We start from the raw sequence: 19,427 nt of genomic DNA on the forward strand, positions 1-19,427 counted from the left end.
TCAGAGACAGCTGCTACGAAATAAAAGTATGCCCCAGGTGAGGCTCGAACTCACAACCCCGGCATTGCTCACGGCTACTGCCTTATAAGTACCGTGCGCTAACCAATTGCGCCACTGGGGCTACAGCGAAACGCTCTCAGTTAGCCATATTCGCTTTGCTGCAAACCAGTGGTGGCTACAAAAACATATGATCGCCACCTGCGGCCATACTGCGACTTTGGCACCTAAGTACGAATGCTTCGTGCTATTCGTGTTTGATATGCTACGCTTACATGCACATCAACCGCCTCTCGTCATCGAAAAAATGCAGAAAAACGCGCGCCTTGCCTCGTGCTACCTGTCGAACAGCGAGCGCAGATGTGTGGCAAGCTCCAAGCTCTGCAGGCGCACCGCGACCACGCAGCTGGACGAGTGGTGCCTTCCTTGGGAGCTTGATGAGCCCTGGAGAACACGTTTCTTAGCGAATTGCACTTGTCTCGTAGCGAGAAATGCTGCCACTGGCCCTGTGGCGCAACGGATAACGCGTCTGACTACGGATCAGAAGATTCCAGGTTCGAATCCTGGCAGGGTCGGCATTTTGTTAGTTGCCAACGCGTAGCTGGGCAGTGGATTTCGTATGTCGCCGCATCGTGCAGTGCTTTGTTACTCCTGTGCATCTCGCAGCTGCATGTCGAGGCGATCGTGGTAAATATCGCTGCGTGCAAGCGTCAGCGTAGCGTCAGTCGAGCAAAGTCGAGACAAGTCAAGCTGAGAGCTGTAGGAGATGTTACGCAATCAAATGTAGGCGTGTGAAAGCGACGCAGACAACACTGCCCAAGTGTCCCAAGTGATGTGACGAAGAGCCAGTATACACCCACACAGCAGAGTGGCGCAGTGGAAGCGTGCTGGGCCCATAACCCAGAGGTCCGTGGATCGAAACCACGCTCTGCTAAAATTATTTCTTTTCCTGATTGTGTCGAGCACGATTATTACGCCTAGAGAGTCGGCTGGGGGCATTGATTCAGCCTCAAAAGCAAACCCCGTAATTCTGAAGTGTGAAGAATGCGAGAACTACTTCCTATGATGCATCATTTTTTAAGATTTTGCAGCAAGTTAATGGCAAAGTTAATGCTCTTCCGCCCCACACGCGCAACACTCGAGCAGGTTTGTGAGATAAAAATCGCGTCTCCCCGGCGGGGAATCGAACCCCGGTCTCCCGCGTGACAGGCGGGGATACTAACCACTATACTACCGAGGACGGGATGCAGGCAGCTGTCTGTGTGGGAGACACTTGTTGCAAGTAGCTGTAAACGGTCTACACTAAGTTCGGCGACTGATAGTGCAATAATTAAAAATCTAGTGTGCCTCCCCGGCGGGGAATCGAACCCCGGTCTCCCGCGTGACAGGCGGGGATACTAACCACTATACTACCGAGGAAGACGCAACTAGCGCCTATAATGCACATTAATCTTGCTGACATAGCTGATACATCTGAAATGTAGCCTCCCGATGCTGTCAGAGACAGCTGCTACGAAATAAAAGTATGCCCCAGGTGAGGCTCGAACTCACAACCCCGGCATTGCTCACGGCTACTGCCTTATAAGTACCGTGCGCTAACCAATTGCGCCACTGGGGCTACAGCGAAACGCTCTCAGTTAGCCATATTCGCTTTGCTGCAAACCAGTGGTGGCTACAAAAACATATGATCGCCACCTGCGGCCATACTGCGACTTTGGCACCTAAGTACGAATGCTTCGTGCTATTCGTGTTTGATATGCTACGCTTACATGCACATCAACCGCCTCTCGTCATCGAAAAAATGCAGAAAAACGCGCGCCTTGCCTCGTGCTACCTGTCGAACAGCGAGCGCAGATGTGTGGCAAGCTCCAAGCTCTGCAGGCGCACCGCGACCACGCAGCTGGACGAGTGGTGCCTTCCTTGGGAGCTTGATGAGCCCTGGAGAACACGTTTCTTAGCGAATTGCACTTGTCTCGTAGCGAGAAATGCTGCCACTGGCCCTGTGGCGCAACGGATAACGCGTCTGACTACGGATCAGAAGATTCCAGGTTCGAATCCTGGCAGGGTCGGCATTTTGTTAGTTGCCAACGCGTAGCTGGGCAGTGGATTTCGTATGTCGCCGCATCGTGCAGTGCTTTGTTACTCCTGTGCATCTCGCAGCTGCATGTCGAGGCGATCGTGGTAAATATCGCTGCGTGCAAGCGTCAGCGTAGCGTCAGTCGAGCAAAGTCGAGACAAGTCAAGCTGAGAGCTGTAGGAGATGTTACGCAATCAAATGTAGGCGTGTGAAAGCGACGCAGACAACACTGCCCAAGTGTCCCAAGTGATGTGACGAAGAGCCAGTATACACCCACACAGCAGAGTGGCGCAGTGGAAGCGTGCTGGGCCCATAACCCAGAGGTCCGTGGATCGAAACCACGCTCTGCTAAAATTATTTCTTTTCCTGATTGTGTCGAGCACGATTATTACGCCTAGAGAGTCGGCTGGGGGCATTGATTCAGCCTCAAAAGCAAACCCCGTAATTCTGAAGTGTGAAGAATGCGAGAACTACTTCCTATGATGCATCATTTTTTAAGATTTTGCAGCAAGTTAATGGCAAAGTTAATGCTCTTCCGCCCCACACGCGCAACACTCGAGCAGGTTTGTGAGATAAAAATCGCGTCTCCCCGGCGGGGAATCGAACCCCGGTCTCCCGCGTGACAGGCGGGGATACTAACCACTATACTACCGAGGACGGGATGCAGGCAGCTGTCTGTGTGGGAGACACTTGTTGCAAGTAGCTGTAAACGGTCTACACTAAGTTCGGCGACTGATAGTGCAATAATTAAAAATCTAGTGTGCCTCCCCGGCGGGGAATCGAACCCCGGTCTCCCGCGTGACAGGCGGGGATACTAACCACTATACTACCGAGGAAGACGCAACTAGCGCCTATAATGCACATTAATCTTGCTGACATAGCTGATACATCTGAAATGTAGCCTCCCGATGCTGTCAGAGACAGCTGCTACGAAATAAAAGTATGCCCCAGGTGAGGCTCGAACTCACAACCCCGGCATTGCTCACGGCTACTGCCTTATAAGTACCGTGCGCTAACCAATTGCGCCACTGGGGCTACAGCGAAACGCTCTCAGTTAGCCATATTCGCTTTGCTGCAAACCAGTGGTGGCTACAAAAACATATGATCGCCACCTGCGGCCATACTGCGACTTTGGCACCTAAGTACGAATGCTTCGTGCTATTCGTGTTTGATATGCTACGCTTACATGCACATCAACCGCCTCTCGTCATCGAAAAAATGCAGAAAAACGCGCGCCTTGCCTCGTGCTACCTGTCGAACAGCGAGCGCAGATGTGTGGCAAGCTCCAAGCTCTGCAGGCGCACCGCGACCACGCAGCTGGACGAGTGGTGCCTTCCTTGGGAGCTTGATGAGCCCTGGAGAACACGTTTCTTAGCGAATTGCACTTGTCTCGTAGCGAGAAATGCTGCCACTGGCCCTGTGGCGCAACGGATAACGCGTCTGACTACGGATCAGAAGATTCCAGGTTCGAATCCTGGCAGGGTCGGCATTTTGTTAGTTGCCAACGCGTAGCTGGGCAGTGGATTTCGTATGTCGCCGCATCGTGCAGTGCTTTGTTACTCCTGTGCATCTCGCAGCTGCATGTCGAGGCGATCGTGGTAAATATCGCTGCGTGCAAGCGTCAGCGTAGCGTCAGTCGAGCAAAGTCGAGACAAGTCAAGCTGAGAGCTGTAGGAGATGTTACGCAATCAAATGTAGGCGTGTGAAAGCGACGCAGACAACACTGCCCAAGTGTCCCAAGTGATGTGACGAAGAGCCAGTATACACCCACACAGCAGAGTGGCGCAGTGGAAGCGTGCTGGGCCCATAACCCAGAGGTCCGTGGATCGAAACCACGCTCTGCTAAAATTATTTCTTTTCCTGATTGTGTCGAGCACGATTATTACGCCTAGAGAGTCGGCTGGGGGCATTGATTCAGCCTCAAAAGCAAACCCCGTAATTCTGAAGTGTGAAGAATGCGAGAACTACTTCCTATGATGCATCATTTTTTAAGATTTTGCAGCAAGTTAATGGCAAAGTTAATGCTCTTCCGCCCCACACGCGCAACACTCGAGCAGGTTTGTGAGATAAAAATCGCGTCTCCCCGGCGGGGAATCGAACCCCGGTCTCCCGCGTGACAGGCGGGGATACTAACCACTATACTACCGAGGACGGGATGCAGGCAGCTGTCTGTGTGGGAGACACTTGTTGCAAGTAGCTGTAAACGGTCTACACTAAGTTCGGCGACTGATAGTGCAATAATTAAAAATCTAGTGTGCCTCCCCGGCGGGGAATCGAACCCCGGTCTCCCGCGTGACAGGCGGGGATACTAACCACTATACTACCGAGGAAGACGCAACTAGCGCCTATAATGCACATTAATCTTGCTGACATAGCTGATACATCTGAAATGTAGCCTCCCGATGCTGTCAGAGACAGCTGCTACGAAATAAAAGTATGCCCCAGGTGAGGCTCGAACTCACAACCCCGGCATTGCTCACGGCTACTGCCTTATAAGTACCGTGCGCTAACCAATTGCGCCACTGGGGCTACAGCGAAACGCTCTCAGTTAGCCATATTCGCTTTGCTGCAAACCAGTGGTGGCTACAAAAACATATGATCGCCACCTGCGGCCATACTGCGACTTTGGCACCTAAGTACGAATGCTTCGTGCTATTCGTGTTTGATATGCTACGCTTACATGCACATCAACCGCCTCTCGTCATCGAAAAAATGCAGAAAAACGCGCGCCTTGCCTCGTGCTACCTGTCGAACAGCGAGCGCAGATGTGTGGCAAGCTCCAAGCTCTGCAGGCGCACCGCGACCACGCAGCTGGACGAGTGGTGCCTTCCTTGGGAGCTTGATGAGCCCTGGAGAACACGTTTCTTAGCGAATTGCACTTGTCTCGTAGCGAGAAATGCTGCCACTGGCCCTGTGGCGCAACGGATAACGCGTCTGACTACGGATCAGAAGATTCCAGGTTCGAATCCTGGCAGGGTCGGCATTTTGTTAGTTGCCAACGCGTAGCTGGGCAGTGGATTTCGTATGTCGCCGCATCGTGCAGTGCTTTGTTACTCCTGTGCATCTCGCAGCTGCATGTCGAGGCGATCGTGGTAAATATCGCTGCGTGCAAGCGTCAGCGTAGCGTCAGTCGAGCAAAGTCGAGACAAGTCAAGCTGAGAGCTGTAGGAGATGTTACGCAATCAAATGTAGGCGTGTGAAAGCGACGCAGACAACACTGCCCAAGTGTCCCAAGTGATGTGACGAAGAGCCAGTATACACCCACACAGCAGAGTGGCGCAGTGGAAGCGTGCTGGGCCCATAACCCAGAGGTCCGTGGATCGAAACCACGCTCTGCTAAAATTATTTCTTTTCCTGATTGTGTCGAGCACGATTATTACGCCTAGAGAGTCGGCTGGGGGCATTGATTCAGCCTCAAAAGCAAACCCCGTAATTCTGAAGTGTGAAGAATGCGAGAACTACTTCCTATGATGCATCATTTTTTAAGATTTTGCAGCAAGTTAATGGCAAAGTTAATGCTCTTCCGCCCCACACGCGCAACACTCGAGCAGGTTTGTGAGATAAAAATCGCGTCTCCCCGGCGGGGAATCGAACCCCGGTCTCCCGCGTGACAGGCGGGGATACTAACCACTATACTACCGAGGACGGGATGCAGGCAGCTGTCTGTGTGGGAGACACTTGTTGCAAGTAGCTGTAAACGGTCTACACTAAGTTCGGCGACTGATAGTGCAATAATTAAAAATCTAGTGTGCCTCCCCGGCGGGGAATCGAACCCCGGTCTCCCGCGTGACAGGCGGGGATACTAACCACTATACTACCGAGGAAGACGCAACTAGCGCCTATAATGCACATTAATCTTGCTGACATAGCTGATACATCTGAAATGTAGCCTCCCGATGCTGTCAGAGACAGCTGCTACGAAATAAAAGTATGCCCCAGGTGAGGCTCGAACTCACAACCCCGGCATTGCTCACGGCTACTGCCTTATAAGTACCGTGCGCTAACCAATTGCGCCACTGGGGCTACAGCGAAACGCTCTCAGTTAGCCATATTCGCTTTGCTGCAAACCAGTGGTGGCTACAAAAACATATGATCGCCACCTGCGGCCATACTGCGACTTTGGCACCTAAGTACGAATGCTTCGTGCTATTCGTGTTTGATATGCTACGCTTACATGCACATCAACCGCCTCTCGTCATCGAAAAAATGCAGAAAAACGCGCGCCTTGCCTCGTGCTACCTGTCGAACAGCGAGCGCAGATGTGTGGCAAGCTCCAAGCTCTGCAGGCGCACCGCGACCACGCAGCTGGACGAGTGGTGCCTTCCTTGGGAGCTTGATGAGCCCTGGAGAACACGTTTCTTAGCGAATTGCACTTGTCTCGTAGCGAGAAATGCTGCCACTGGCCCTGTGGCGCAACGGATAACGCGTCTGACTACGGATCAGAAGATTCCAGGTTCGAATCCTGGCAGGGTCGGCATTTTGTTAGTTGCCAACGCGTAGCTGGGCAGTGGATTTCGTATGTCGCCGCATCGTGCAGTGCTTTGTTACTCCTGTGCATCTCGCAGCTGCATGTCGAGGCGATCGTGGTAAATATCGCTGCGTGCAAGCGTCAGCGTAGCGTCAGTCGAGCAAAGTCGAGACAAGTCAAGCTGAGAGCTGTAGGAGATGTTACGCAATCAAATGTAGGCGTGTGAAAGCGACGCAGACAACACTGCCCAAGTGTCCCAAGTGATGTGACGAAGAGCCAGTATACACCCACACAGCAGAGTGGCGCAGTGGAAGCGTGCTGGGCCCATAACCCAGAGGTCCGTGGATCGAAACCACGCTCTGCTAAAATTATTTCTTTTCCTGATTGTGTCGAGCACGATTATTACGCCTAGAGAGTCGGCTGGGGGCATTGATTCAGCCTCAAAAGCAAACCCCGTAATTCTGAAGTGTGAAGAATGCGAGAACTACTTCCTATGATGCATCATTTTTTAAGATTTTGCAGCAAGTTAATGGCAAAGTTAATGCTCTTCCGCCCCACACGCGCAACACTCGAGCAGGTTTGTGAGATAAAAATCGCGTCTCCCCGGCGGGGAATCGAACCCCGGTCTCCCGCGTGACAGGCGGGGATACTAACCACTATACTACCGAGGACGGGATGCAGGCAGCTGTCTGTGTGGGAGACACTTGTTGCAAGTAGCTGTAAACGGTCTACACTAAGTTCGGCGACTGATAGTGCAATAATTAAAAATCTAGTGTGCCTCCCCGGCGGGGAATCGAACCCCGGTCTCCCGCGTGACAGGCGGGGATACTAACCACTATACTACCGAGGAAGACGCAACTAGCGCCTATAATGCACATTAATCTTGCTGACATAGCTGATACATCTGAAATGTAGCCTCCCGATGCTGTCAGAGACAGCTGCTACGAAATAAAAGTATGCCCCAGGTGAGGCTCGAACTCACAACCCCGGCATTGCTCACGGCTACTGCCTTATAAGTACCGTGCGCTAACCAATTGCGCCACTGGGGCTACAGCGAAACGCTCTCAGTTAGCCATATTCGCTTTGCTGCAAACCAGTGGTGGCTACAAAAACATATGATCGCCACCTGCGGCCATACTGCGACTTTGGCACCTAAGTACGAATGCTTCGTGCTATTCGTGTTTGATATGCTACGCTTACATGCACATCAACCGCCTCTCGTCATCGAAAAAATGCAGAAAAACGCGCGCCTTGCCTCGTGCTACCTGTCGAACAGCGAGCGCAGATGTGTGGCAAGCTCCAAGCTCTGCAGGCGCACCGCGACCACGCAGCTGGACGAGTGGTGCCTTCCTTGGGAGCTTGATGAGCCCTGGAGAACACGTTTCTTAGCGAATTGCACTTGTCTCGTAGCGAGAAATGCTGCCACTGGCCCTGTGGCGCAACGGATAACGCGTCTGACTACGGATCAGAAGATTCCAGGTTCGAATCCTGGCAGGGTCGGCATTTTGTTAGTTGCCAACGCGTAGCTGGGCAGTGGATTTCGTATGTCGCCGCATCGTGCAGTGCTTTGTTACTCCTGTGCATCTCGCAGCTGCATGTCGAGGCGATCGTGGTAAATATCGCTGCGTGCAAGCGTCAGCGTAGCGTCAGTCGAGCAAAGTCGAGACAAGTCAAGCTGAGAGCTGTAGGAGATGTTACGCAATCAAATGTAGGCGTGTGAAAGCGACGCAGACAACACTGCCCAAGTGTCCCAAGTGATGTGACGAAGAGCCAGTATACACCCACACAGCAGAGTGGCGCAGTGGAAGCGTGCTGGGCCCATAACCCAGAGGTCCGTGGATCGAAACCACGCTCTGCTAAAATTATTTCTTTTCCTGATTGTGTCGAGCACGATTATTACGCCTAGAGAGTCGGCTGGGGGCATTGATTCAGCCTCAAAAGCAAACCCCGTAATTCTGAAGTGTGAAGAATGCGAGAACTACTTCCTATGATGCATCATTTTTTAAGATTTTGCAGCAAGTTAATGGCAAAGTTAATGCTCTTCCGCCCCACACGCGCAACACTCGAGCAGGTTTGTGAGATAAAAATCGCGTCTCCCCGGCGGGGAATCGAACCCCGGTCTCCCGCGTGACAGGCGGGGATACTAACCACTATACTACCGAGGACGGGATGCAGGCAGCTGTCTGTGTGGGAGACACTTGTTGCAAGTAGCTGTAAACGGTCTACACTAAGTTCGGCGACTGATAGTGCAATAATTAAAAATCTAGTGTGCCTCCCCGGCGGGGAATCGAACCCCGGTCTCCCGCGTGACAGGCGGGGATACTAACCACTATACTACCGAGGAAGACGCAACTAGCGCCTATAATGCACATTAATCTTGCTGATATAGCTGATACATCTGAAATGTAGCCTCCCGATGCTGTCAGAGACAGCTGCTACGAAATAAAAGTATGCCCCAGGTGAGGCTCGAACTCACAACCCCGGCATTGCTCACGGCTACTGCCTTATAAGTACCGTGCGCTAACCAATTGCGCCACTGGGGCTACAGCGAAACGCTCTCAGTTAGCCATATTCGCTTTGCTGCAAACCAGTGGTGGCTACAAAAACATATGATCGCCACCTGCGGCCATACTGCGACTTTGGCACCTAAGTACGAATGCTTCGTGCTATTCGTGTTTGATATGCTACGCTTACATGCACATCAACCGCCTCTCGTCATCGAAAAAATGCAGAAAAACGCGCGCCTTGCCTCGTGCTACCTGTCGAACAGCGAGCGCAGATGTGTGGCAAGCTCCAAGCTCTGCAGGCGCACCGCGACCACGCAGCTGGACGAGTGGTGCCTTCCTTGGGAGCTTGATGAGCCCTGGAGAACACGTTTCTTAGCGAATTGCACTTGTCTCGTAGCGAGAAATGCTGCCACTGGCCCTGTGGCGCAACGGATAACGCGTCTGACTACGGATCAGAAGATTCCAGGTTCGAATCCTGGCAGGGTCGGCATTTTGTTAGTTGCCAACGCGTAGCTGGGCAGTGGATTTCGTATGTCGCCGCATCGTGCAGTGCTTTGTTACTCCTGTGCATCTCGCAGCTGCATGTCGAGGCGATCGTGGTAAATATCGCTGCGTGCAAGCGTCAGCGTAGCGTCAGTCGAGCAAAGTCGAGACAAGTCAAGCTGAGAGCTGTAGGAGATGTTACGCAATCAAATGTAGGCGTGTGAAAGCGACGCAGACAACACTGCCCAAGTGTCCCAAGTGATGTGACGAAGAGCCAGTATACACCCACACAGCAGAGTGGCGCAGTGGAAGCGTGCTGGGCCCATAACCCAGAGGTCCGTGGATCGAAACCACGCTCTGCTAAAATTATTTCTTTTCCTGATTGTGTCGAGCACGATTATTACGCCTAGAGAGTCGGCTGGGGGCATTGATTCAGCCTCAAAAGCAAACCCCGTAATTCTGAAGTGTGAAGAATGCGAGAACTACTTCCTATGATGCATCATTTTTTAAGATTTTGCAGCAAGTTAATGGCAAAGTTAATGCTCTTCCGCCCCACACGCGCAACACTCGAGCAGGTTTGTGAGATAAAAATCGCGTCTCCCCGGCGGGGAATCGAACCCCGGTCTCCCGCGTGACAGGCGGGGATACTAACCACTATACTACCGAGGACGGGATGCAGGCAGCTGTCTGTGTGGGAGACACTTGTTGCAAGTAGCTGTAAACGGTCTACACTAAGTTCGGCGACTGATAGTGCAATAATTAAAAATCTAGTGTGCCTCCCCGGCGGGGAATCGAACCCCGGTCTCCCGCGTGACAGGCGGGGATACTAACCACTATACTACCGAGGAAGACGCAACTAGCGCCTATAATGCACATTAATCTTGCTGACATAGCTGATACATCTGAAATGTAGCCTCCCGATGCTGTCAGAGACAGCTGCTACGAAATAAAAGTATGCCCCAGGTGAGGCTCGAACTCACAACCCCGGCATTGCTCACGGCTACTGCCTTATAAGTACCGTGCGCTAACCAATTGCGCCACTGGGGCTACAGCGAAACGCTCTCAGTTAGCCATATTCGCTTTGCTGCAAACCAGTGGTGGCTACAAAAACATATGATCGCCACCTGCGGCCATACTGCGACTTTGGCACCTAAGTACGAATGCTTCGTGCTATTCGTGTTTGATATGCTACGCTTACATGCACATCAACCGCCTCTCGTCATCGAAAAAATGCAGAAAAACGCGCGCCTTGCCTCGTGCTACCTGTCGAACAGCGAGCGCAGATGTGTGGCAAGCTCCAAGCTCTGCAGGCGCACCGCGACCACGCAGCTGGACGAGTGGTGCCTTCCTTGGGAGCTTGATGAGCCCTGGAGAACACGTTTCTTAGCGAATTGCACTTGTCTCGTAGCGAGAAATGCTGCCACTGGCCCTGTGGCGCAACGGATAACGCGTCTGACTACGGATCAGAAGATTCCAGGTTCGAATCCTGGCAGGGTCGGCATTTTGTTAGTTGCCAACGCGTAGCTGGGCAGTGGATTTCGTATGTCGCCGCATCGTGCAGTGCTTTGTTACTCCTGTGCATCTCGCAGCTGCATGTCGAGGCGATCGTGGTAAATATCGCTGCGTGCAAGCGTCAGCGTAGCGTCAGTCGAGCAAAGTCGAGACAAGTCAAGCTGAGAGCTGTAGGAGATGTTACGCAATCAAATGTAGGCGTGTGAAAGCGACGCAGACAACACTGCCCAAGTGTCCCAAGTGATGTGACGAAGAGCCAGTATACACCCACACAGCAGAGTGGCGCAGTGGAAGCGTGCTGGGCCCATAACCCAGAGGTCCGTGGATCGAAACCACGCTCTGCTAAAATTATTTCTTTTCCTGATTGTGTCGAGCACGATTATTACGCCTAGAGAGTCGGCTGGGGGCATTGATTCAGCCTCAAAAGCAAACCCCGTAATTCTGAAGTGTGAAGAATGCGAGAACTACTTCCTATGATGCATCATTTTTTAAGATTTTGCAGCAAGTTAATGGCAAAGTTAATGCTCTTCCGCCCCACACGCGCAACACTCGAGCAGGTTTGTGAGATAAAAATCGCGTCTCCCCGGCGGGGAATCGAACCCCGGTCTCCCGCGTGACAGGCGGGGATACTAACCACTATACTACCGAGGACGGGATGCAGGCAGCTGTCTGTGTGGGAGACACTTGTTGCAAGTAGCTGTAAACGGTCTACACTAAGTTCGGCGACTGATAGTGCAATAATTAAAAATCTAGTGTGCCTCCCCGGCGGGGAATCGAACCCCGGTCTCCCGCGTGACAGGCGGGGATACTAACCACTATACTACCGAGGAAGACGCAACTAGCGCCTATAATGCACATTAATCTTGCTGACATAGCTGATACATCTGAAATGTAGCCTCCCGATGCTGTCAGAGACAGCTGCTACGAAATAAAAGTATGCCCCAGGTGAGGCTCGAACTCACAACCCCGGCATTGCTCACGGCTACTGCCTTATAAGTACCGTGCGCTAACCAATTGCGCCACTGGGGCTACAGCGAAACGCTCTCAGTTAGCCATATTCGCTTTGCTGCAAACCAGTGGTGGCTACAAAAACATATGATCGCCACCTGCGGCCATACTGCGACTTTGGCACCTAAGTACGAATGCTTCGTGCTATTCGTGTTTGATATGCTACGCTTACATGCACATCAACCGCCTCTCGTCATCGAAAAAATGCAGAAAAACGCGCGCCTTGCCTCGTGCTACCTGTCGAACAGCGAGCGCAGATGTGTGGCAAGCTCCAAGCTCTGCAGGCGCACCGCGACCACGCAGCTGGACGAGTGGTGCCTTCCTTGGGAGCTTGATGAGCCCTGGAGAACACGTTTCTTAGCGAATTGCACTTGTCTCGTAGCGAGAAATGCTGCCACTGGCCCTGTGGCGCAACGGATAACGCGTCTGACTACGGATCAGAAGATTCCAGGTTCGAATCCTGGCAGGGTCGGCATTTTGTTAGTTGCCAACGCGTAGCTGGGCAGTGGATTTCGTATGTCGCCGCATCGTGCAGTGCTTTGTTACTCCTGTGCATCTCGCAGCTGCATGTCGAGGCGATCGTGGTAAATATCGCTGCGTGCAAGCGTCAGCGTAGCGTCAGTCGAGCAAAGTCGAGACAAGTCAAGCTGAGAGCTGTAGGAGATGTTACGCAATCAAATGTAGGCGTGTGAAAGCGACGCAGACAACACTGCCCAAGTGTCCCAAGTGATGTGACGAAGAGCCAGTATACACCCACACAGCAGAGTGGCGCAGTGGAAGCGTGCTGGGCCCATAACCCAGAGGTCCGTGGATCGAAACCACGCTCTGCTAAAATTATTTCTTTTCCTGATTGTGTCGAGCACGATTATTACGCCTAGAGAGTCGGCTGGGGGCATTGATTCAGCCTCAAAAGCAAACCCCGTAATTCTGAAGTGTGAAGAATGCGAGAACTACTTCCTATGATGCATCATTTTTTAAGATTTTGCAGCAAGTTAATGGCAAAGTTAATGCTCTTCCGCCCCACACGCGCAACACTCGAGCAGGTTTGTGAGATAAAAATCGCGTCTCCCCGGCGGGGAATCGAACCCCGGTCTCCCGCGTGACAGGCGGGGATACTAACCACTATACTACCGAGGACGGGATGCAGGCAGCTGTCTGTGTGGGAGACACTTGTTGCAAGTAGCTGTAAACGGTCTACACTAAGTTCGGCGACTGATAGTGCAATAATTAAAAATCTAGTGTGCCTCCCCGGCGGGGAATCGAACCCCGGTCTCCCGCGTGACAGGCGGGGATACTAACCACTATACTACCGAGGAAGACGCAACTAGCGCCTATAATGCACATTAATCTTGCTGACATAGCTGATACATCTGAAATGTAGCCTCCCGATGCTGTCAGAGACAGCTGCTACGAAATAAAAGTATGCCCCAGGTGAGGCTCGAACTCACAACCCCGGCATTGCTCACGGCTACTGCCTTATAAGTACCGTGCGCTAACCAATTGCGCCACTGGGGCTACAGCGAAACGCTCTCAGTTAGCCATATTCGCTTTGCTGCAAACCAGTGGTGGCTACAAAAACATATGATCGCCACCTGCGGCCATACTGCGACTTTGGCACCTAAGTACGAATGCTTCGTGCTATTCGTGTTTGATATGCTACGCTTACATGCACATCAACCGCCTCTCGTCATCGAAAAAATGCAGAAAAACGCGCGCCTTGCCTCGTGCTACCTGTCGAACAGCGAGCGCAGATGTGTGGCAAGCTCCAAGCTCTGCAGGCGCACCGCGACCACGCAGCTGGACGAGTGGTGCCTTCCTTGGGAGCTTGATGAGCCCTGGAGAACACGTTTCTTAGCGAATTGCACTTGTCTCGTAGCGAGAAATGCTGCCACTGGCCCTGTGGCGCAACGGATAACGCGTCTGACTACGGATCAGAAGATTCCAGGTTCGAATCCTGGCAGGGTCGGCATTTTGTTAGTTGCCAACGCGTAGCTGGGCAGTGGATTTCGTATGTCGCCGCATCGTGCAGTGCTTTGTTACTCCTGTGCATCTCGCAGCTGCATGTCGAGGCGATCGTGGTAAATATCGCTGCGTGCAAGCGTCAGCGTAGCGTCAGTCGAGCAAAGTCGAGACAAGTCAAGCTGAGAGCTGTAGGAGATGTTACGCAATCAAATGTAGGCGTGTGAAAGCGACGCAGACAACACTGCCCAAGTGTCCCAAGTGATGTGACGAAGAGCCAGTATACACCCACACAGCAGAGTGGCGCAGTGGAAGCGTGCTGGGCCCATAACCCAGAGGTCCGTGGATCGAAACCACGCTCTGCTAAAATTATTTCTTTTCCTGATTGTGTCGAGCACGATTATTACGCCTAGAGAGTCGGCTGGGGGCATTGATTCAGCCTCAAAAGCAAACCCCGTAATTCTGAAGTGTGAAGAATGCGAGAACTACTTCCTATGATGCATCATTTTTTAAGATTTTGCAGCAAGTTAATGGCAAAGTTAATGCTCTTCCGCCCCACACGCGCAACACTCGAGCAGGTTTGTGAGATAAAAATCGCGTCTCCCCGGCGGGGAATCGAACCCCGGTCTCCCGCGTGACAGGCGGGGATACTAACCACTATACTACCGAGGACGGGATGCAGGCAGCTGTCTGTGTGGGAGACACTTGTTGCAAGTAGCTGTAAACGGTCTACACTAAGTTCGGCGACTGATAGTGCAATAATTAAAAATCTAGTGTGCCTCCCCGGCGGGGAATCGAACCCCGGTCTCCCGCGTGACAGGCGGGGATACTAACCACTATACTACCGAGGAAGACGCAACTAGCGCCTATAATGCACATTAATCTTGCTGACATAGCTGATACATCTGAAATGTAGCCTCCCGATGCTGTCAGAGACAGCTGCTACGAAATAAAAGTATGCCCCAGGTGAGGCTCGAACTCACAACCCCGGCATTGCTCACGGCTACTGCCTTATAAGTACCGTGCGCTAACCAATTGCGCCACTGGGGCTACAGCGAAACGCTCTCAGTTAGCCATATTCGCTTTGCTGCAAACCAGTGGTGGCTACAAAAACATATGATCGCCACCTGCGGCCATACTGCGACTTTGGCACCTAAGTACGAATGCTTCGTGCTATTCGTGTTTGATATGCTACGCTTACATGCACATCAACCGCCTCTCGTCATCGAAAAAATGCAGAAAAACGCGCGCCTTGCCTCGTGCTACCTGTCGAACAGCGAGCGCAGATGTGTGGCAAGCTCCAAGCTCTGCAGGCGCACCGCGACCACGCAGCTGGACGAGTGGTGCCTTCCTTGGGAGCTTGATGAGCCCTGGAGAACACGTTTCTTAGCGAATTGCACTTGTCTCGTAGCGAGAAATGCTGCCACTGGCCCTGTGGCGCAACGGATAACGCGTCTGACTACGGATCAGAAGATTCCAGGTTCGAATCCTGGCAGGGTCGGCATTTTGTTAGTTGCCAACGCGTAGCTGGGCAGTGGATTTCGTATGTCGCCGCATCGTGCAGTGCTTTGTTACTCCTGTGCATCTCGCAGCTGCATGTCGAGGCGATCGTGGTAAATATCGCTGCGTGCAAGCGTCAGCGTAGCGTCAGTCGAGCAAAGTCGAGACAAGTCAAGCTGAGAGCTGTAGGAGATGTTACGCAATCAAATGTAGGCGTGTGAAAGCGACGCAGACAACACTGCCCAAGTGTCCCAAGTGATGTGACGAAGAGCCAGTATACACCCACACAGCAGAGTGGCGCAGTGGAAGCGTGCTGGGCCCATAACCCAGAGGTCCGTGGATCGAAACCACGCTCTGCTAAAATTATTTCTTTTCCTGATTGTGTCGAGCACGATTATTACGCCTAGAGAGTCGGCTGGGGGCATTGATTCAGCCTCAAAAGCAAACCCCGTAATTCTGAAGTGTGAAGAATGCGAGAACTACTTCCTATGATGCATCATTTTTTAAGATTTTGCAGCAAGTTAATGGCAAAGTTAATGCTCTTCCGCCCCACACGCGCAACACTCGAGCAGGTTTGTGAGATAAAAATCGCGTCTCCCCGGCGGGGAATCGAACCCCGGTCTCCCGCGTGACAGGCGGGGATACTAACCACTATACTACCGAGGACGGGATGCAGGCAGCTGTCTGTGTGGGAGACACTTGTTGCAAGTAGCTGTAAACGGTCTACACTAAGTTCGGCGACTGATAGTGCAATAATTAAAAATCTAGTGTGCCTCCCCGGCGGGGAATCGAACCCCGGTCTCCCGCGTGACAGGCGGGGATACTAACCACTATACTACCGAGGAAGACGCAACTAGCGCCTATAATGCACATTAATCTTGCTGACATAGCTGATACATCTGAAATGTAGCCTCCCGATGCTGTCAGAGACAGCTGCTACGAAATAAAAGTATGCCCCAGGTGAGGCTCGAACTCACAACCCCGGCATTGCTCACGGCTACTGCCTTATAAGTACCGTGCGCTAACCAATTGCGCCACTGGGGCTACAGCGAAACGCTCTCAGTTAGCCATATTCGCTTTGCTGCAAACCAGTGGTGGCTACAAAAACATATGATCGCCACCTGCGGCCATACTGCGACTTTGGCACCTAAGTACGAATGCTTCGTGCTATTCGTGTTTGATATGCTACGCTTACATGCACATCAACCGCCTCTCGTCATCGAAAAAATGCAGAAAAACGCGCGCCTTGCCTCGTGCTACCTGTCGAACAGCGAGCGCAGATGTGTGGCAAGCTCCAAGCTCTGCAGGCGCACCGCGACCACGCAGCTGGACGAGTGGTGCCTTCCTTGGGAGCTTGATGAGCCCTGGAGAACACGTTTCTTAGCGAATTGCACTTGTCTCGTAGCGAGAAATGCTGCCACTGGCCCTGTGGCGCAACGGATAACGCGTCTGACTACGGATCAGAAGATTCCAGGTTCGAATCCTGGCAGGGTCGGCATTTTGTTAGTTGCCAACGCGTAGCTGGGCAGTGGATTTCGTATGTCGCCGCATCGTGCAGTGCTTTGTTACTCCTGTGCATCTCGCAGCTGCATGTCGAGGCGATCGTGGTAAATATCGCTGCGTGCAAGCGTCAGCGTAGCGTCAGTCGAGCAAAGTCGAGACAAGTCAAGCTGAGAGCTGTAGGAGATGTTACGCAATCAAATGTAGGCGTGTGAAAGCGACGCAGACAACACTGCCCAAGTGTCCCAAGTGATGTGACGAAGAGCCAGTATACACCCACACAGCAGAGTGGCGCAGTGGAAGCGTGCTGGGCCCATAACCCAGAGGTCCGTGGATCGAAACCACGCTCTGCTAAAATTATTTCTTTTCCTGATTGTGTCGAGCACGATTATTACGCCTAGAGAGTCGGCTGGGGGCATTGATTCAGCCTCAAAAGCAAACCCCGTAATTCTGAAGTGTGAAGAATGCGAGAACTACTTCCTATGATGCATCATTTTTTAAGATTTTGCAGCAAGTTAATGGCAAAGTTAATGCTCTTCCGCCCCACACGCGCAACACTCGAGCAGGTTTGTGAGATAAAAATCGCGTCTCCCCGGCGGGGAATCGAACCCCGGTCTCCCGCGTGACAGGCGGGGATACTAACCACTATACTACCGAGGACGGGATGCAGGCAGCTGTCTGTGTGGGAGACACTTGTTGCAAGTAGCTGTAAACGGTCTACACTAAGTTCGGCGACTGATAGTGCAATAATTAAAAATCTAGTGTGCCTCCCCGGCGGGGAATCGAACCCCGGTCTCCCGCGTGACAGGCGGGGATACTAACCACTATACTACCGAGGAAGACGCAACTAGCGCCTATAATGCACATTAATCTTGCTGACATAGCTGATACATCTGAAATGTAGCCTCCCGATGCTGTCAGAGACAGCTGCTACGAAATAAAAGTATGCCCCAGGTGAGGCTCGAACTCACAACCCCGGCATTGCTCACGGCTACTGCCTTATAAGTACCGTGCGCTAACCAATTGCGCCACTGGGGCTACAGCGAAACGCTCTCAGTTAGCCATATTCGCTTTGCTGCAAACCAGTGGTGGCTACAAAAACATATGATCGCCACCTGCGGCCATACTGCGACTTTGGCACCTAAGTACGAATGCTTCGTGCTATTCGTGTTTGATATGCTACGCTTACATGCACATCAACCGCCTCTCGTCATCGAAAAAATGCAGAAAAACGCGCGCCTTGCCTCGTGCTACCTGTCGAACAGCGAGCGCAGATGTGTGGCAAGCTCCAAGCTCTGCAGGCGCACCGCGACCACGCAGCTGGACGAGTGGTGCCTTCCTTGGGAGCTTGATGAGCCCTGGAGAACACGTTTCTTAGCGAATTGCACTTGTCTCGTAGCGAGAAATGCTGCCACTGGCCCTGTGGCGCAACGGATAACGCGTCTGACTACGGATCAGAAGATTCCAGGTTCGAATCCTGGCAGGGTCGGCATTTTGTTAGTTGCCAACGCGTAGCTGGGCAGTGGATTTCGTATGTCGCCGCATCGTGCAGTGCTTTGTTACTCCTGTGCATCTCGCAGCTGCATGTCGAGGCGATCGTGGTAAATATCGCTGCGTGCAAGCGTCAGCGTAGCGTCAGTCGAGCAAAGTCGAGACAAGTCAAGCTGAGAGCTGTAGGAGATGTTACGCAATCAAATGTAGGCGTGTGAAAGCGACGCAGACAACACTGCCCAAGTGTCCCAAGTGATGTGACGAAGAGCAAGTATACACCCACACAGCAGAGTGGCGCAGTGGAAGCGTGCTGGGCCCATAACCCAGAGGTCCGTGGATCGAAACCACGCTCTGCTAAAATTATTTCTTTTCCTGATTGTGTCGAGCACGATTATTACGCCTAGAGAGTCGGCTGGGGGCATTGATTCAGCCTCAAAAGCAAACCCCGTAATTCTGAAGTGTGAAGAATGCGAGAACTACTTCCTATGATGCATCATTTTTTAAGATTTTGCAGCAAGTTAATGGCAAAGTTAATGCTCTTCCGCCCCACACGCGCAACACTCGAGCAGGTTTGTGAGATAAAAATCGCGTCTCCCCGGCGGGGAATCGAACCCCGGTCTCCCGCGTGACAGGCGGGGATACTAACCACTATACTACCGAGGACGGGATGCAGGCAGCTGTCTGTGTGGGAGACACTTGTTGCAAGTAGCTGTAAACGGTCTACACTAAGTTCGGCGACTGATAGTGCAATAATTAAAAATCTAGTGTGCCTCCCCGGCGGGGAATCGAACCCCGGTCTCCCGCGTGACAGGCGGGGATACTAACCACTATACTACCGAGGAAGACGCAACTAGCGCCTATAATGCACATTAATCTTGCTGATATAGCTGATACATCTGAAATGTAGCCTCCCGATGCTGTCAGA

General features: G+C 52.3%; 65 non-coding genes across 65 annotated transcripts; 26 read left to right on the forward strand and 39 right to left on the reverse strand.

Annotated features, from left to right (window-relative positions):
* Window positions 1-29: 29 nt before the first annotated feature.
* Trnai-uau (transfer RNA isoleucine (anticodon UAU)) lies at window positions 30-121 on the reverse strand. The gene is given in 2 exon segments: window positions 30-65; window positions 84-121. It is a non-coding gene; the product is annotated as a tRNA-Ile (tRNA).
* Window positions 122-499: 378 nt separating this feature from the next.
* Window positions 500-572, forward strand: Trnar-acg (transfer RNA arginine (anticodon ACG)). The gene has a single exon. It is a non-coding gene; the product is annotated as a tRNA-Arg (tRNA).
* A 287-nt stretch (window positions 573-859) lies between these two features.
* On the forward strand, window positions 860-931 carry Trnam-cau (transfer RNA methionine (anticodon CAU)). The gene has a single exon. It is a non-coding gene; the product is annotated as a tRNA-Met (tRNA).
* A 234-nt stretch (window positions 932-1,165) lies between these two features.
* Trnad-guc (transfer RNA aspartic acid (anticodon GUC)) lies at window positions 1,166-1,237 on the reverse strand. The gene has a single exon. It is a non-coding gene; the product is annotated as a tRNA-Asp (tRNA).
* Window positions 1,238-1,344: 107 nt separating this feature from the next.
* Window positions 1,345-1,416, reverse strand: Trnad-guc (transfer RNA aspartic acid (anticodon GUC)). Its single transcript has one exon. It is a non-coding gene; the product is annotated as a tRNA-Asp (tRNA).
* Window positions 1,417-1,523: 107 nt separating this feature from the next.
* On the reverse strand, window positions 1,524-1,615 carry Trnai-uau (transfer RNA isoleucine (anticodon UAU)). The gene is given in 2 exon segments: window positions 1,524-1,559; window positions 1,578-1,615. It is a non-coding gene; the product is annotated as a tRNA-Ile (tRNA).
* Window positions 1,616-1,993: 378 nt separating this feature from the next.
* Window positions 1,994-2,066, forward strand: Trnar-acg (transfer RNA arginine (anticodon ACG)). The gene has a single exon. It is a non-coding gene; the product is annotated as a tRNA-Arg (tRNA).
* Window positions 2,067-2,353: 287 nt separating this feature from the next.
* Trnam-cau (transfer RNA methionine (anticodon CAU)) lies at window positions 2,354-2,425 on the forward strand. Its single transcript has one exon. It is a non-coding gene; the product is annotated as a tRNA-Met (tRNA).
* Window positions 2,426-2,659: 234 nt separating this feature from the next.
* Trnad-guc (transfer RNA aspartic acid (anticodon GUC)) lies at window positions 2,660-2,731 on the reverse strand. The gene has a single exon. It is a non-coding gene; the product is annotated as a tRNA-Asp (tRNA).
* A 107-nt stretch (window positions 2,732-2,838) lies between these two features.
* Trnad-guc (transfer RNA aspartic acid (anticodon GUC)) lies at window positions 2,839-2,910 on the reverse strand. The gene has a single exon. It is a non-coding gene; the product is annotated as a tRNA-Asp (tRNA).
* Window positions 2,911-3,017: 107 nt separating this feature from the next.
* Trnai-uau (transfer RNA isoleucine (anticodon UAU)) lies at window positions 3,018-3,109 on the reverse strand. Its single transcript is given in 2 exon segments — window positions 3,018-3,053; window positions 3,072-3,109. It is a non-coding gene; the product is annotated as a tRNA-Ile (tRNA).
* Window positions 3,110-3,487: 378 nt separating this feature from the next.
* On the forward strand, window positions 3,488-3,560 carry Trnar-acg (transfer RNA arginine (anticodon ACG)). The gene has a single exon. It is a non-coding gene; the product is annotated as a tRNA-Arg (tRNA).
* Window positions 3,561-3,847: 287 nt separating this feature from the next.
* Trnam-cau (transfer RNA methionine (anticodon CAU)) lies at window positions 3,848-3,919 on the forward strand. The gene has a single exon. It is a non-coding gene; the product is annotated as a tRNA-Met (tRNA).
* Window positions 3,920-4,153: 234 nt separating this feature from the next.
* Trnad-guc (transfer RNA aspartic acid (anticodon GUC)) lies at window positions 4,154-4,225 on the reverse strand. The gene has a single exon. It is a non-coding gene; the product is annotated as a tRNA-Asp (tRNA).
* A 107-nt stretch (window positions 4,226-4,332) lies between these two features.
* Trnad-guc (transfer RNA aspartic acid (anticodon GUC)) lies at window positions 4,333-4,404 on the reverse strand. The gene has a single exon. It is a non-coding gene; the product is annotated as a tRNA-Asp (tRNA).
* Window positions 4,405-4,511: 107 nt separating this feature from the next.
* On the reverse strand, window positions 4,512-4,603 carry Trnai-uau (transfer RNA isoleucine (anticodon UAU)). The gene is given in 2 exon segments: window positions 4,512-4,547; window positions 4,566-4,603. It is a non-coding gene; the product is annotated as a tRNA-Ile (tRNA).
* A 378-nt stretch (window positions 4,604-4,981) lies between these two features.
* On the forward strand, window positions 4,982-5,054 carry Trnar-acg (transfer RNA arginine (anticodon ACG)). The gene has a single exon. It is a non-coding gene; the product is annotated as a tRNA-Arg (tRNA).
* A 287-nt stretch (window positions 5,055-5,341) lies between these two features.
* Window positions 5,342-5,413, forward strand: Trnam-cau (transfer RNA methionine (anticodon CAU)). The gene has a single exon. It is a non-coding gene; the product is annotated as a tRNA-Met (tRNA).
* Window positions 5,414-5,647: 234 nt separating this feature from the next.
* Window positions 5,648-5,719, reverse strand: Trnad-guc (transfer RNA aspartic acid (anticodon GUC)). The gene has a single exon. It is a non-coding gene; the product is annotated as a tRNA-Asp (tRNA).
* A 107-nt stretch (window positions 5,720-5,826) lies between these two features.
* Window positions 5,827-5,898, reverse strand: Trnad-guc (transfer RNA aspartic acid (anticodon GUC)). Its single transcript has one exon. It is a non-coding gene; the product is annotated as a tRNA-Asp (tRNA).
* A 107-nt stretch (window positions 5,899-6,005) lies between these two features.
* Window positions 6,006-6,097, reverse strand: Trnai-uau (transfer RNA isoleucine (anticodon UAU)). The gene is given in 2 exon segments: window positions 6,006-6,041; window positions 6,060-6,097. It is a non-coding gene; the product is annotated as a tRNA-Ile (tRNA).
* A 378-nt stretch (window positions 6,098-6,475) lies between these two features.
* On the forward strand, window positions 6,476-6,548 carry Trnar-acg (transfer RNA arginine (anticodon ACG)). The gene has a single exon. It is a non-coding gene; the product is annotated as a tRNA-Arg (tRNA).
* A 287-nt stretch (window positions 6,549-6,835) lies between these two features.
* Window positions 6,836-6,907, forward strand: Trnam-cau (transfer RNA methionine (anticodon CAU)). Its single transcript has one exon. It is a non-coding gene; the product is annotated as a tRNA-Met (tRNA).
* A 234-nt stretch (window positions 6,908-7,141) lies between these two features.
* On the reverse strand, window positions 7,142-7,213 carry Trnad-guc (transfer RNA aspartic acid (anticodon GUC)). Its single transcript has one exon. It is a non-coding gene; the product is annotated as a tRNA-Asp (tRNA).
* Window positions 7,214-7,320: 107 nt separating this feature from the next.
* Window positions 7,321-7,392, reverse strand: Trnad-guc (transfer RNA aspartic acid (anticodon GUC)). Its single transcript has one exon. It is a non-coding gene; the product is annotated as a tRNA-Asp (tRNA).
* Window positions 7,393-7,499: 107 nt separating this feature from the next.
* On the reverse strand, window positions 7,500-7,591 carry Trnai-uau (transfer RNA isoleucine (anticodon UAU)). Its single transcript is given in 2 exon segments — window positions 7,500-7,535; window positions 7,554-7,591. It is a non-coding gene; the product is annotated as a tRNA-Ile (tRNA).
* A 378-nt stretch (window positions 7,592-7,969) lies between these two features.
* On the forward strand, window positions 7,970-8,042 carry Trnar-acg (transfer RNA arginine (anticodon ACG)). Its single transcript has one exon. It is a non-coding gene; the product is annotated as a tRNA-Arg (tRNA).
* Window positions 8,043-8,329: 287 nt separating this feature from the next.
* On the forward strand, window positions 8,330-8,401 carry Trnam-cau (transfer RNA methionine (anticodon CAU)). Its single transcript has one exon. It is a non-coding gene; the product is annotated as a tRNA-Met (tRNA).
* A 234-nt stretch (window positions 8,402-8,635) lies between these two features.
* Trnad-guc (transfer RNA aspartic acid (anticodon GUC)) lies at window positions 8,636-8,707 on the reverse strand. Its single transcript has one exon. It is a non-coding gene; the product is annotated as a tRNA-Asp (tRNA).
* A 107-nt stretch (window positions 8,708-8,814) lies between these two features.
* On the reverse strand, window positions 8,815-8,886 carry Trnad-guc (transfer RNA aspartic acid (anticodon GUC)). Its single transcript has one exon. It is a non-coding gene; the product is annotated as a tRNA-Asp (tRNA).
* A 107-nt stretch (window positions 8,887-8,993) lies between these two features.
* Window positions 8,994-9,085, reverse strand: Trnai-uau (transfer RNA isoleucine (anticodon UAU)). Its single transcript is given in 2 exon segments — window positions 8,994-9,029; window positions 9,048-9,085. It is a non-coding gene; the product is annotated as a tRNA-Ile (tRNA).
* Window positions 9,086-9,463: 378 nt separating this feature from the next.
* Window positions 9,464-9,536, forward strand: Trnar-acg (transfer RNA arginine (anticodon ACG)). Its single transcript has one exon. It is a non-coding gene; the product is annotated as a tRNA-Arg (tRNA).
* A 287-nt stretch (window positions 9,537-9,823) lies between these two features.
* On the forward strand, window positions 9,824-9,895 carry Trnam-cau (transfer RNA methionine (anticodon CAU)). Its single transcript has one exon. It is a non-coding gene; the product is annotated as a tRNA-Met (tRNA).
* Window positions 9,896-10,129: 234 nt separating this feature from the next.
* Trnad-guc (transfer RNA aspartic acid (anticodon GUC)) lies at window positions 10,130-10,201 on the reverse strand. Its single transcript has one exon. It is a non-coding gene; the product is annotated as a tRNA-Asp (tRNA).
* Window positions 10,202-10,308: 107 nt separating this feature from the next.
* Trnad-guc (transfer RNA aspartic acid (anticodon GUC)) lies at window positions 10,309-10,380 on the reverse strand. Its single transcript has one exon. It is a non-coding gene; the product is annotated as a tRNA-Asp (tRNA).
* Window positions 10,381-10,487: 107 nt separating this feature from the next.
* Window positions 10,488-10,579, reverse strand: Trnai-uau (transfer RNA isoleucine (anticodon UAU)). Its single transcript is given in 2 exon segments — window positions 10,488-10,523; window positions 10,542-10,579. It is a non-coding gene; the product is annotated as a tRNA-Ile (tRNA).
* A 378-nt stretch (window positions 10,580-10,957) lies between these two features.
* Trnar-acg (transfer RNA arginine (anticodon ACG)) lies at window positions 10,958-11,030 on the forward strand. The gene has a single exon. It is a non-coding gene; the product is annotated as a tRNA-Arg (tRNA).
* Window positions 11,031-11,317: 287 nt separating this feature from the next.
* Window positions 11,318-11,389, forward strand: Trnam-cau (transfer RNA methionine (anticodon CAU)). Its single transcript has one exon. It is a non-coding gene; the product is annotated as a tRNA-Met (tRNA).
* A 234-nt stretch (window positions 11,390-11,623) lies between these two features.
* Trnad-guc (transfer RNA aspartic acid (anticodon GUC)) lies at window positions 11,624-11,695 on the reverse strand. The gene has a single exon. It is a non-coding gene; the product is annotated as a tRNA-Asp (tRNA).
* A 107-nt stretch (window positions 11,696-11,802) lies between these two features.
* On the reverse strand, window positions 11,803-11,874 carry Trnad-guc (transfer RNA aspartic acid (anticodon GUC)). The gene has a single exon. It is a non-coding gene; the product is annotated as a tRNA-Asp (tRNA).
* A 107-nt stretch (window positions 11,875-11,981) lies between these two features.
* On the reverse strand, window positions 11,982-12,073 carry Trnai-uau (transfer RNA isoleucine (anticodon UAU)). The gene is given in 2 exon segments: window positions 11,982-12,017; window positions 12,036-12,073. It is a non-coding gene; the product is annotated as a tRNA-Ile (tRNA).
* A 378-nt stretch (window positions 12,074-12,451) lies between these two features.
* Trnar-acg (transfer RNA arginine (anticodon ACG)) lies at window positions 12,452-12,524 on the forward strand. Its single transcript has one exon. It is a non-coding gene; the product is annotated as a tRNA-Arg (tRNA).
* Window positions 12,525-12,811: 287 nt separating this feature from the next.
* On the forward strand, window positions 12,812-12,883 carry Trnam-cau (transfer RNA methionine (anticodon CAU)). Its single transcript has one exon. It is a non-coding gene; the product is annotated as a tRNA-Met (tRNA).
* A 234-nt stretch (window positions 12,884-13,117) lies between these two features.
* Window positions 13,118-13,189, reverse strand: Trnad-guc (transfer RNA aspartic acid (anticodon GUC)). Its single transcript has one exon. It is a non-coding gene; the product is annotated as a tRNA-Asp (tRNA).
* Window positions 13,190-13,296: 107 nt separating this feature from the next.
* Window positions 13,297-13,368, reverse strand: Trnad-guc (transfer RNA aspartic acid (anticodon GUC)). Its single transcript has one exon. It is a non-coding gene; the product is annotated as a tRNA-Asp (tRNA).
* A 107-nt stretch (window positions 13,369-13,475) lies between these two features.
* Window positions 13,476-13,567, reverse strand: Trnai-uau (transfer RNA isoleucine (anticodon UAU)). Its single transcript is given in 2 exon segments — window positions 13,476-13,511; window positions 13,530-13,567. It is a non-coding gene; the product is annotated as a tRNA-Ile (tRNA).
* A 378-nt stretch (window positions 13,568-13,945) lies between these two features.
* Window positions 13,946-14,018, forward strand: Trnar-acg (transfer RNA arginine (anticodon ACG)). The gene has a single exon. It is a non-coding gene; the product is annotated as a tRNA-Arg (tRNA).
* A 287-nt stretch (window positions 14,019-14,305) lies between these two features.
* On the forward strand, window positions 14,306-14,377 carry Trnam-cau (transfer RNA methionine (anticodon CAU)). The gene has a single exon. It is a non-coding gene; the product is annotated as a tRNA-Met (tRNA).
* A 234-nt stretch (window positions 14,378-14,611) lies between these two features.
* Trnad-guc (transfer RNA aspartic acid (anticodon GUC)) lies at window positions 14,612-14,683 on the reverse strand. Its single transcript has one exon. It is a non-coding gene; the product is annotated as a tRNA-Asp (tRNA).
* A 107-nt stretch (window positions 14,684-14,790) lies between these two features.
* On the reverse strand, window positions 14,791-14,862 carry Trnad-guc (transfer RNA aspartic acid (anticodon GUC)). The gene has a single exon. It is a non-coding gene; the product is annotated as a tRNA-Asp (tRNA).
* Window positions 14,863-14,969: 107 nt separating this feature from the next.
* Trnai-uau (transfer RNA isoleucine (anticodon UAU)) lies at window positions 14,970-15,061 on the reverse strand. Its single transcript is given in 2 exon segments — window positions 14,970-15,005; window positions 15,024-15,061. It is a non-coding gene; the product is annotated as a tRNA-Ile (tRNA).
* A 378-nt stretch (window positions 15,062-15,439) lies between these two features.
* Window positions 15,440-15,512, forward strand: Trnar-acg (transfer RNA arginine (anticodon ACG)). Its single transcript has one exon. It is a non-coding gene; the product is annotated as a tRNA-Arg (tRNA).
* A 287-nt stretch (window positions 15,513-15,799) lies between these two features.
* On the forward strand, window positions 15,800-15,871 carry Trnam-cau (transfer RNA methionine (anticodon CAU)). Its single transcript has one exon. It is a non-coding gene; the product is annotated as a tRNA-Met (tRNA).
* Window positions 15,872-16,105: 234 nt separating this feature from the next.
* Window positions 16,106-16,177, reverse strand: Trnad-guc (transfer RNA aspartic acid (anticodon GUC)). Its single transcript has one exon. It is a non-coding gene; the product is annotated as a tRNA-Asp (tRNA).
* Window positions 16,178-16,284: 107 nt separating this feature from the next.
* Trnad-guc (transfer RNA aspartic acid (anticodon GUC)) lies at window positions 16,285-16,356 on the reverse strand. Its single transcript has one exon. It is a non-coding gene; the product is annotated as a tRNA-Asp (tRNA).
* Window positions 16,357-16,463: 107 nt separating this feature from the next.
* On the reverse strand, window positions 16,464-16,555 carry Trnai-uau (transfer RNA isoleucine (anticodon UAU)). The gene is given in 2 exon segments: window positions 16,464-16,499; window positions 16,518-16,555. It is a non-coding gene; the product is annotated as a tRNA-Ile (tRNA).
* Window positions 16,556-16,933: 378 nt separating this feature from the next.
* Window positions 16,934-17,006, forward strand: Trnar-acg (transfer RNA arginine (anticodon ACG)). The gene has a single exon. It is a non-coding gene; the product is annotated as a tRNA-Arg (tRNA).
* Window positions 17,007-17,293: 287 nt separating this feature from the next.
* On the forward strand, window positions 17,294-17,365 carry Trnam-cau (transfer RNA methionine (anticodon CAU)). The gene has a single exon. It is a non-coding gene; the product is annotated as a tRNA-Met (tRNA).
* Window positions 17,366-17,599: 234 nt separating this feature from the next.
* Trnad-guc (transfer RNA aspartic acid (anticodon GUC)) lies at window positions 17,600-17,671 on the reverse strand. Its single transcript has one exon. It is a non-coding gene; the product is annotated as a tRNA-Asp (tRNA).
* A 107-nt stretch (window positions 17,672-17,778) lies between these two features.
* Window positions 17,779-17,850, reverse strand: Trnad-guc (transfer RNA aspartic acid (anticodon GUC)). The gene has a single exon. It is a non-coding gene; the product is annotated as a tRNA-Asp (tRNA).
* A 107-nt stretch (window positions 17,851-17,957) lies between these two features.
* Window positions 17,958-18,049, reverse strand: Trnai-uau (transfer RNA isoleucine (anticodon UAU)). Its single transcript is given in 2 exon segments — window positions 17,958-17,993; window positions 18,012-18,049. It is a non-coding gene; the product is annotated as a tRNA-Ile (tRNA).
* A 378-nt stretch (window positions 18,050-18,427) lies between these two features.
* Window positions 18,428-18,500, forward strand: Trnar-acg (transfer RNA arginine (anticodon ACG)). Its single transcript has one exon. It is a non-coding gene; the product is annotated as a tRNA-Arg (tRNA).
* A 287-nt stretch (window positions 18,501-18,787) lies between these two features.
* Window positions 18,788-18,859, forward strand: Trnam-cau (transfer RNA methionine (anticodon CAU)). Its single transcript has one exon. It is a non-coding gene; the product is annotated as a tRNA-Met (tRNA).
* A 234-nt stretch (window positions 18,860-19,093) lies between these two features.
* On the reverse strand, window positions 19,094-19,165 carry Trnad-guc (transfer RNA aspartic acid (anticodon GUC)). Its single transcript has one exon. It is a non-coding gene; the product is annotated as a tRNA-Asp (tRNA).
* Window positions 19,166-19,272: 107 nt separating this feature from the next.
* Trnad-guc (transfer RNA aspartic acid (anticodon GUC)) lies at window positions 19,273-19,344 on the reverse strand. The gene has a single exon. It is a non-coding gene; the product is annotated as a tRNA-Asp (tRNA).
* Window positions 19,345-19,427: the final 83 nt, after the last annotated feature.

Source organism: Schistocerca nitens, chromosome 9 (genome assembly GCF_023898315.1).
Source record: "Schistocerca nitens isolate TAMUIC-IGC-003100 chromosome 9, iqSchNite1.1, whole genome shotgun sequence".
In the NCBI taxonomy this organism is placed as follows: domain Eukaryota; kingdom Metazoa; phylum Arthropoda; class Insecta; order Orthoptera; family Acrididae; genus Schistocerca; species Schistocerca nitens.